Source organism: Juglans microcarpa x Juglans regia, chromosome 4S, assembly GCF_004785595.1.
Source record: "Juglans microcarpa x Juglans regia isolate MS1-56 chromosome 4S, Jm3101_v1.0, whole genome shotgun sequence".
NCBI classification, from domain to species: domain Eukaryota; kingdom Viridiplantae; phylum Streptophyta; class Magnoliopsida; order Fagales; family Juglandaceae; genus Juglans; species Juglans microcarpa x Juglans regia.
The window spans coordinates 9,922,510-9,934,010 of NC_054601.1; positions in this window are offsets into that span (position 1 = coordinate 9,922,510).

The following is an 11,501-nucleotide window of genomic DNA, read 5'->3' on the forward strand; positions in this document are numbered from 1 at the left end:
TTTGCCGTCTCAGTTATACGGTCTTTACTTTACTCTGTTGACATGGCACAAGCTACGTGATTTATTAAAAAATTAAAAAATTTGAAAACAAAAATATATCAGGGGTAAATAAAATTTAAGATTTCAGTTTTCGATCTTTTTATATCTTTTACCGTCATTTTATTTTGTATATATATATATTAATAAACCACGTGATGCCACATCAATAAGACAAAAATAAGTGGGGTGGCATAGTTGCAAGGCTCATATAAATAAGACTCTTTCGCTTTTAATATCATAATATAATGATTTTGTATGTTAAGAATAAGAAATAATTATTTAAAATATATAGTCCTCAATTTTTATATTTAAATTATGGATCAAATTGTCACATTCAAGTTTTGTTAATATATTAATTTTAATTAATAATGTTGTTTCTCATTTTATCTTTCTTGTGATACAATCAATCATAAGTATAATATTATCAATTTTAATTTCAAAATCATATTTTCTCCATAAGTTATAACCTCAAAAAAAATGATACGATTGAAAATAAATCTAAAATATAAATCTTAGGATAATACATATAGTGACTGTGATTATAATTGCTCAAAACTTAGAATAGCGGCCAGCTAAAATATAAGCGCCGATCTATGTCTCACGTGCTACTCACACTGCGCGTGAGCCTCACGCGCCGCCACGCCATGGGGAATCTACTGCTGCCACGCATGGCACTATCGGAGTCAACGGCTTCGGATCTCTTAAATCTGACTTTTACCTTCTTTCCAAGAGTGGCACATGGGCTACATGCGCCTCCATAGCCAGTGACAGTCGTTTTCCAGCGAATTGACTCATCTTCTGGTTGTTACTTCCCTATGTTTCTACTTTTCCTAACCAAGGATTAAAATAAAATGGTCGTAAAAGTCTCATTCAACCAATCCAGACCAACAAAATGCAACACACAATAACCTACTGCGAATTATAGTCGTAGTTTTATAATCTGTTTATTAAATTATGTAAAAGCTTCCCCTTTGTGAGAAATGGGTGGGAGCCAAATCTTTGGCTCCAGATCCCTCTGTTTTATTTCTCTTGTTTTGTATTTTTTTGTTTTGTGATGATTGTTGAGGGCTCCCACTCCATTGAAGCTTGTATCTTATAACTACTTAATTTATCTATGAAATACTTGCTTGCTTGAAAAAAAAAAAAAATAGAAAGAAAGAAAGAAACTGGTCATATTTGTTTACCGCCCTTCCATCAAAATTTTAGGATTTAGATTGTAAAGTCTCGTTCATAAAATGAATATAACAACTTTTGGGCCCAAATCACATGTAACGCACGTCCTTGTGGTGGGGCTTTTTGTGAAATGATTTTAGAAAATGACGACGAGAATTATCGTTCGATTTAAAACTTTTACTTCCATACCCAGGGTGCAAGACTCTACGTTGTAAAATAAAATGTGCTTTGAGAATAAAAGAGGTTTACAGCGGAAAAAACCAATTTTAACAATAAAAAGACATCTCATACATTTAAACACTCATGCCTAGACTTCCATGCTCTCCCTCTTGGGCCGTGTCCATCCTGATGCGTGCTGCTCATTCAATCCCTATGAGGGAAAAGGGCATGCATAAAAATTAAAATGAGTCAATGACTTGTAAGCATTACTTCATACAGTTAAAATATAATAACATAGGTTTCCATTCATGCATTCATCATACCATACATACTATACATACATGCATGCGTGCGTTCATTTGAAAACACCATTGGATGGAATTTTTCTTTAAAAATGGGCTTTCTCTTCGTAAAGCGCTTCTCCCGTCAGTGTCTTCATTTCCTAAAGAATGCGATGCATTCATACATTCATACATTCTTTCTTATCATTTTCATTGGCTGGTACACACTGTTACGCCTTGTGTGTTGGGGTTAGCGGTCTTCCTTTAGACCCGGACTCTGCCCGTGGCCACAGGTTGGGAATCCTTTTTCAGTCAAGGGGTAGCATTGGGTGCACTATCAGTACTACTTACCCTGCATTACAATCTACCCATTCATTCGGTACCATTTTCATTCATTCATGTGGCCGTTACATATTTTCATACATTAAACGTTCAGTCCTTTCTTTTCAGTTCATTTCAGCTCTATCTTTCATTTAACAGTTCGTTCATAGAAAACGTCATTTAAAAGCATGGGCTTAAATATCATCTTTCATGGTATTCATAAAACATCGGTTCATGGCATCCTTAAAACATCAGTTTATAGGGACCTTTTAAAAAATCATACTTTCTTTGTTTCGTTTAAAACATTAGTTAAAGCACGAGGCATCAGCCTTAACATTTATTTTCATGGAAAATACATACAATAGATATAGCATATAGTCATCCATTCACATGCGTACAATTAATATTTTTGGGTGTGTAAAAAGGGGCTGCCAGGGAGGGTCGTACATACGTATACATTTGAACACTTATACTTAGCACGTTTTTCGTAAAACATCTTTCGTATCGTTTAGTAAGGCATCGTAAGGGAAAAGCATTTCGTTTCCATTTCTCGTATTTTAGAAAACTCTAGAAAGGTATAAACGTAATACTTACCTGAACTCCATGCTACTTTCATATCATGCAATCCATTCATGTGTGTGTCAGATAGCAACCTACATGTATACATATAATCTTAACGTCATTCTCTATCTAGTACATAAGCAACTTAAACTAGAAATAGAGCTACACTTCAATTGGAACACTCTCCTTCTATCTCATGCTCTTACGTGCCTTTTATTATATTAAAACCTTCGGGATCCACTTACAGTCACTATCTCTTTCAAACTCAAGGTCTTATCTCGAATGCTCATCCACTAAAGTGAACCCATGATTCACCTTAGGATTAAGACATTAAGACATTCATCTTACTCTTCCTATTAAGTACATTCCGACACATGATTCCGACCAACGGAGTCACGCATCCCAATCTTAGACAATACATTCGTCACTACCTTCATGCATCTAAGTTCACACTAAATTCTCATTCTCATCCATACACACCACACGGCTCTAAGCCGATTCTGAGGTTTAAGCACCGTGTGCCTGTGCTTAGGATAGATTACCCATTACATATGGTGAATCTGTCCGGCACATGTGTCTCACCAGATTACATATATACATTACCCCTTCATCACCTAAGACCAACACATAACACGTTGATCACATGCTCGTAGGGACAGCTCCATACTCCGATACCAACCTTCTCTTAACCCAGCTAGCATGACCTTCATGCTTCACATCCCTTTTGACAGTTCATCCCAACACTTAACGCGACAAGACTCGAGACGTCATATAGCTCGAGACTACTCCCAACCTACACTGTGACCTTGTCACGTCATTTGACATCCTACTACGTCATTTCTACGCCACTCCTAACTCATCGTGAGTACAGTCCCTCACTTACTCTTGTCACATCGTGACATCTCGTCACATTCCTGCTACACCATTCCTATACTAACTCCTCACCCATCATAAGCACGACTACCAATAACCATGTCACTTCGTGACATTCCCCAGCCATGCTTCCGCTACGCACTCTTACACTTGTTCTGCCACTTCACACATACTCTCAGCCATAAGTCAATCACGACCTCAGACTACAGGCCACATCACAGCTACTTCGGGATACTGTTCTCCAGTTTTCGACACTATGTACCATGCTCTACGCCCATCAACTACACAATCATCCTTATCTCTACGACATTCCACACCCTGTATCGTTGCACCTCATAGAGTACACTCTACGTGTACTCCCTCCATACATACTACGACCCATCACCCTTACGGCACACCCGTCATATGGTGCATCACTCCACCACATGGAGTACACTCCATGTGTACTCCCTTCACACATGCTATGTCTCACAGAGTACACTCCACGTGTACTCTTCTCATTCAACCTTACACCAAGAGAGTATATTTTACATTTACTCTCCTTATTCCACACTATGCCACAAGAGTACACTTTACGTATACTCTTTTCACAATCCACACGATGCCACATCACCACTACAGCCCATAATTCACAACTACACTTCATAGCATAGTCCACAACACTACACATCATACAACACAGATACGTCTAACATTTTACTACACGGCACATCACAATTACTAACAGTATAGTCTACAACTTAACCAATCAACTAATAACATAAATAATGAGGGACAGAGGGTTATACCATCGACGGGATAACCCGTGCGTTGCTCGTTGATCGTCACCGTCAATGACGTCGGATTGGTCGTACGTGGCGGCTAACCCATATACAGTGGCTGTTTAGGCTTTTGGATAGCTAAGTGTGGTCTTGGAATGGCTCATGGTGGCCTCGTGGTGGCAGTGAGGGGCAGTACACAACATATCTAGCGGTGTACAGTGGTTGTATAGGCCATTGGAGGTGGCTAGAGGTGCGGATCTGGTCATGGCTGGCCATGAAGGAGCTTGAGAAGGGTATGGTGGAGCTGTGGTGGCGAGATGGAGACGACACGACGGCAGATCTTAGCCGTGAGGTGGAGAGGAGCCGCGAGAAGAGAGAGAGGGCTTGAGAGAGGTGGAGGGCTTGGTTGGCTTGGAGGAGCTCGAGGAGGAGTCACGGTAGCCAAGGGAGGTGCTTGGTGGGGCTAAAACCAGCACACGGCAGCACTAGAGCTGTTGGTGGCCTTAACCTATGTGAAACCCATTTTTATGGGTATTGCGCGTTTGTACGACGGAGAGGGAAAGGGAGGTCTGTGGTGGCTAGGTTTGTATGAGGTAGTCACCGGTGTGAGATGGTGGAGCTGCAGTGGCCTAATAGATGTGCACGGTGGCTGGATCGCCAAGGAACCCATGTGGGTACACCCATTTCGGGAAGAGAGGGAGAGGGCTGTCGTGAGGGGCTGGGTTTGGTGGTGGGGGCTCGTCTGCGTGAGAGGATGCCGTTGGTGATGGAGGTGAGACCGGGCAACGCACAGCGGTACTGGCATGGTCTATGGAAGAATCAGGTGAGAGGGAGGAGGCTTGCAGCGCGCGACATAAGGAAGAGGGAGGAGAGAGAGAGGGGAGGGAAAAGTGAAGGAGAAAGAGAGAGGGCTGGGTTTTAATCATGATCCCTTTATCTTGGGATCTTCAAAACAATCTAACGGTGGAGGATTAAGACACTGATTTGAAAATGCATAAATATTAATTTAATTAAAAGCACTGAGAGGAATTAAGGTAGAATATTATTTAAACTAAACTTTAGTTTATAAAATAATATTCATTCATCATTAATAAATGATGACGTCTTATTTAATATCTTTAAAAAATTAAAACCATTTAAATAAATTAGAGTTTCCAACATAATTCAAATTTCATAATATTTAAATAACTGAAATCATTTTAATAATAATATTAAAATGATTTCCGACAATTATAATATTTTTAGAGCTCTTCAAAATATTATAATTTTTGTATTTAAAATCAAGCTTAGTTCAGTAATACTGGAAATACCTCATATAAATATTTTCAGTGCATTTAAAACACTGGGCGTACTGTAGAATTCACATAATATCTTAGGTTCGGCACACATAATGAGGCTCGCAATCGCTAGAGAGGATGGGCTGACTGTTACATAATTTTCATCCTCGAAACTTGCTTACGTCAGAAGGAATGAGCGGGGTGTTACATCACACCCCAAAACAAAAACCTAACTAGGCCTATTGAACGAGCCCACCAAATTGGACCTTATGTACAAAATGACAAGGTCGAGCGAGCAACCCAAAGGTTCGTCACTTAGAGACAAGGGCAGAGCCACTAGGGGAAAGCGATAGCCCACCTCCTCATAAGAAGCCCATTGCAAAGAGCTCGTCGAATGGCCTGCAGAGTGAAGTTGTTTGTTAGGAAGGGGCTTGTTGAGAACCTCACAGGACATGTCGCATTAAATGCACCAATGTGCCAACTTGAGAGAGCAACTCCGGGACAGGCAAGAGTGGTCTTGAGGCCCAGAGGGTTACCGCATTAAAATGAGAGGACATACTCCCCCAGAGAAGTACAGTTGCCAAACTGCTAAAAGCAGTAGGTGAGACTCCCACCAAAAGCGAGATACAAATAAGGAATTGAGGAAGATCCAAATGCTCATACTTTCTCCTTTGAAAGATCAAGAAAAATATCTTTGGTGGCAACTGACTTAGGCATCGGAGATAACCCCTAGCCAAGGAGGTCAAGCCCATCTTTCTTTCTAATTTCATGTACAAGCAGGGTCCAGGGAAAATGTTGTGCCAAGCCACAATCAGCAGAATGAAGTGGAGTCCTAGAGTGGGGGCTGGCCGACTTTCGATGAAGATGAAAAGATAAAGATGCATGATGACCTCTGTAACCTTACGAACAAATACGAGGAAATAGATAAAGATGCATGGTGACCTGTGTAACCTTCCTACTACAGGTCTACTGCAGCATAGAGATCATGGCGGTACCACTTTCACCTAAGTTCAAAGTTCTCCAGATCGAGCCATATGAAGGACCTAGACACCCTAGATCCAAAGACCACGTTGAACAACTGGAGACGTTTAAGGCTCATATGGCACTCCACAATTTTCCAGGAGAAGTTGCATGACGAGCTTTCCTCTTAACACTCAAAGGGGTGGCAAAAGCGTGGTTTGGAGCTTTACAACCGAGTTCCATCAACAACTTTGAGGAGCTAGGCAAACAGTTCTTAACCAAGTTCATGACAAGCAGGACTGGGAGATGACCAGCCGTACCTCTTTAAAGTGAAGCAACAAGAAAATGAAAGTCTGAAGGCATAACTTACAAGATTTAATAAGGAATGCATGACATTAGTTGATCAAAACAAGAAGATTACACTCGTGATTAGGAGACATCTGGCCTAGGAGCCCATTCATGGCAGAATTGGCGAGAAGAATTCCTATGACTTTTCGAGAGTTCATGGACAGAGTAGATGACTTTATCAACATAGAGGATACCCTTAGAGCCCCAATTTCCCCAAGAGATAAGAAGCCAGAAGCGGAAAAAAAAAATCAAAAGAAACCAGAAGCGACCCATCGCGAGAATGAATAAATGTCGAGAAAACACTCATACGAAAAGATAAGAGATGGTGAAGAACCCTCTAGAGGTCAGAGCTCTAGGACAACACATGCAAACCTGAACGTACAAGCGGGGAGTGAGAAACACGCGTGAAGGGATGGTGAATTAGATGAGCACAGTAGAAGAATTAGCCACTTTTGCATCTACCACAATACGAAAGGGCACAGGACAGAAGATAGCCTCAACCTCAAATGAATGATAAAGGCAGTGCAAGAAAATGGAGAGTTAGAACAGTTGGTCGCCTGGCACACCTAGCCCCTAGGGCAGCCAGTGGGTAAGTGGCAAAGACGGACCTAGGGATCCCAAAAAAGTGAGAGCCCAAAGCAAATAAAGATGACGCGGGGGAATGCCAAAGGCAATCCTTGCCAAAGCCCTATCTAAAACTATGTGCCACACGGCGAGATTCGAACTCTTCTAGTAGAATGACGTACTCTTGAAAAGGCGAGATATAGAGAAATTTTTTTCATTGAAAGACCATCGAAGTAGATGAAGGCCCAGAAACCCATTAACATCTACTTCAATGACAAAGACTCGGGATACAATACCCACATGACGATGCTTTGGTAGTGATGATGCTAGTCACCAATTACATCACCTGGAGAATCCTGATTGACAATAGGAATTTAGCTGACATCATCTTCTAGGACCCTTTCATAAAAATTGGAATGGACCATCTAACCCCATCTCCAACACCATTAAAGGGCTTATCAGGAGATGCAGTTCAGCCCGTGGGTGCCATCGTGCTACTAGTCTCTATGGGAGCAGGACCATGTACAACCACCACCATGACAGACTTCTAAGTAGTTAAGACCTATTCCTCCTACAATGCAATCATCAGGCGTCCAACTCTTAATAGATTGAAAGTAGTCACCTCTACCTACCATTTAAAGATGAAGTTCCCACTAGAGGTGAGTATTCGCAAGGTCCATGGCGAACAAGTACCGACATGCAAATGTTATGTTCAAGAACTTAGAAAATGGAAGAAAGGACATGCATGTAACAAAGATGACAGTGAGGACGAGTGCTAGAGAAGCATCACCGCCACTGCCCCCAAGCTTAACGAGCACGGGATCGAGACACGGGATGAGCAAAAACAAAAGCAGGGTGAAGTCGATGAACTCTTAGAGCTCATAACGAGGATTGGGACTAGAATGGGGCTCGAAGTCAGGCATCAGCTAAAAAACTATTAATCGAGCATAAAGACTTATTCGCTGGAACCATGAGGATATGCTTGGCATCGACACCGAGATCATCGAACACTACCTTTGTGTGGTCTTAGAGGCCAAGAAGATTCGCCAAAAGCAAATGAGTTTTAGCACAAAGAAGTCCATGGCGATAGCAAAGGAAGTCAAACGGCCTCTTGGCTACGAGCTTCATCAAGGAAGCCCATTACCCAAAGTGTCACTCCAATGTAGTCCTAGTGAAAAACTCAAATGGCAAATAGAGGATGTGCATTGACTTTACTAATTTTAACAAAGAATGCCCAAATGATAGCTTCCTCTTACCTCTCATCGACCTGATACTTGACTCCGTGGTAGACCACTAGATATTAAGCTTCATGGACACTTACTCCTGTTATAACAAACTTCAAATGAGCCAGGACGATCAGGAGAATACCTCGTTTATAACAGACTGACAATTGTACTATTACCAGGTAATGCCTTTCAGGCTGAAAAACTTCGAGACCATGTGCCAAAGACTAGTAAACCGCATGTTCAAAGATCAAATCAGGGGCAACATGGAAGTCTACGTAGTTGATTTTCTTGTTAAAAGCAAAGAACCCAATCGCCATATAGCAGACCTACGCGAAATCTTCGCTATTCTACGACAATACAAGATGAAGCTTAATCTGACAAAATGTGCCTTTAGTGTGGATTCAGGCAAATTCCTAAGTTTCATGGTCTCGGGAAGGGGAAGTGAAGCCAATCTCAAAAAAAATATAAAGGCGATAATCGATATGAGGACTCCTGAGAATCTTAAAAAACTACAAAAGTTGACCGGTAGGATTACAGCTTTCAACAAATTCGCATCTAGATCAACAGATAAGTGTTTGCCCTTCTACAAGGTGCTTTGGAAGGCCCACACATGGAATGAAAAATGAAAGAGTACCTGTCCAATTCGCCCCTCTTGAGTCGAGCAACACAAGGAGAAGTTCTATACTTGTATTTTTCGATCTCCCCGTATGTGGTCTCAGCATCTTTAAGGGGACCTAAAGTCCAAAAACTGATGTACTACATAAGCCGAGCCTTGAGGGTGCCCTGAGACACATATATGTACATGGATATGTTGGCGTTAAGATTTTACTTGTAGGCCCACCCAAACAAGGTATTAACAGAAGCCCCATTGAGGAAGGCACTACGAAGACCCGAAATGTCTAGAAGCCTCATGATCTGGTCGGTCTAGCTGAGCAAACTCAATATTGAGTATCTTACTCGAAACATCATGAAAGGACAAATATTGGCAGATTGTGTGGCGGAATTTACTAACTTCCCCAACATGGATGAAGCTAGAAATCTAATTTAGGTAGGCCAGATTACATGTAAAATGTTTTATAAAAAGTATGAGATAACTCCATATATATATATATATATATAAAATAAAAAAATACATATTTTCAAAGTACAAATTTGAATGCATAAAAAAATATAATGTAACTTGTTATGCTAATTACAAAAGATAATGAAATACCGGTCATAATTAAAAAAGAAATAGATGTTTTAGATTTTTTATTTGGCATGAATTAATTAAAAGAGCACAAAAAACAATTGAACAAGGTAAAGACATGAACATATTTAAAATAAAATTATATAATCATTCATAGATAAAAGTAGACTAGAAATATCAGCTAAAAAGTAGAGTTCTTTATACTATTTTAACCTTTGAGTTTAGGAACTTGCACTCTTAATCAATAGAGATTGTTATACTCTTGCTTATTTTGTTTCTGATTGATTCACGGTTGTAAGAATAAAATAGTAGTAAGTTGCACCAAGTAGAGAAAAGTGCGGCATAAAAAAAAAAAAAATATATATATATATATATATATATATATATATATATATATAAAGGAACCAGTAACGGCGCGAGAAAAAATAAACCTAAGGGTTTGGCAATCCGCATTGCACCATTATATTTTTAAACACCTTACGTTAGGAGTTGGGTCCCAAAGTCATCAAGGCTACAACTTTCTTTTATTTTTAAGATTTTTAAATTGTGGCTATACCGATGCACCTAAAAACTGATTTGAGGTGGGTCCATGTAAGGCAAATGACACCAAATATTACTACGTACAGTAAAAAAAATTAATCAAATTTTCTTTTTTTTGTGGGGAGGGTCCCCCTAGCTTTGTCTCTATTCCCTTTTCCTGAGGAAATACAGAAGCTACCTATAGGTAAGCCTTGGTAAATTTCCATCGACGGCTCCTCCTGATGCTTCGGCGGTGGGTAGCGTACATATCATAACTGAAGTTGGTAAGGAAATCTATTATGTGACAAAGCTCGCATTCATGGTTACCAACAATGAGACAGGGTACGAGGTATTTCTAGGAGGACTCAGTGACTCATCGTGGTAGAAGTATTAGGGGTGAAAGAAGTTGACGTACAGGAAGATTCTCAAGTTGTAATCAATCAAGTAACAAGAGAATACCTAGCGAAAGGAGAAAAACTGAAAGCGTACAAATTAGCACGAGTCGCCTCAAACAAATACCACAAGAAGATAACTGGAAGGTGGACAAATTAACGCGACTCACCTCATACCTAGATGAGTCAACTCCATAGTGGAAAGTGATGACCAAGACACTGGAAACCCCCTCAATTAGACACTAGGTCTTAGAGATAAGTTTAGGAACCCCCAAATAGGAGCTCGAAGTTATGAAGTATCTAACTAATAGCAAACTCCCTAAAAAGAAGTTGGAGGCAAGAAAAGTATGGAACAGGGAAGCTCGATTCACTCTCGTGGACGAGATATTATACAAATGGGGTTTCTTTCTGCTTCTTTTGAGGTGCATTTCATTAGTAGAAGCACAATACATGATAGATACACGAAGGGGTATGCAAGAGCCACTCTAGTGGAAGGGCTCTCATGGGAAAGGTCTTGAGGGCAGGCTATTATTGGCTACACACCCTTAGAGATGCAGAAGGATTCGTTAAGAAGTGCGCAAAATGCCAAATGCATGCACCCTGGCCTTTCGTGAAGTGGGGGGTCGACATCATGTGACCGATGCCCATCGGCAAATGAGGGGTAAAGTTCGCTCTCATTGCTGTGGACTATTTCACGAAGCGAGTGGAGGCAGAAACTTTATCGACAATCACATCAAGCAACATCACTAAATTCCTCTAGAAAGTCGTCATGTGCCAATTTAGAGTACCTCAGAACATAATCTCAGACAACGAGCGGCAGTTCAATTCTGACCATTACCATGATTGGTGTGCGGAACT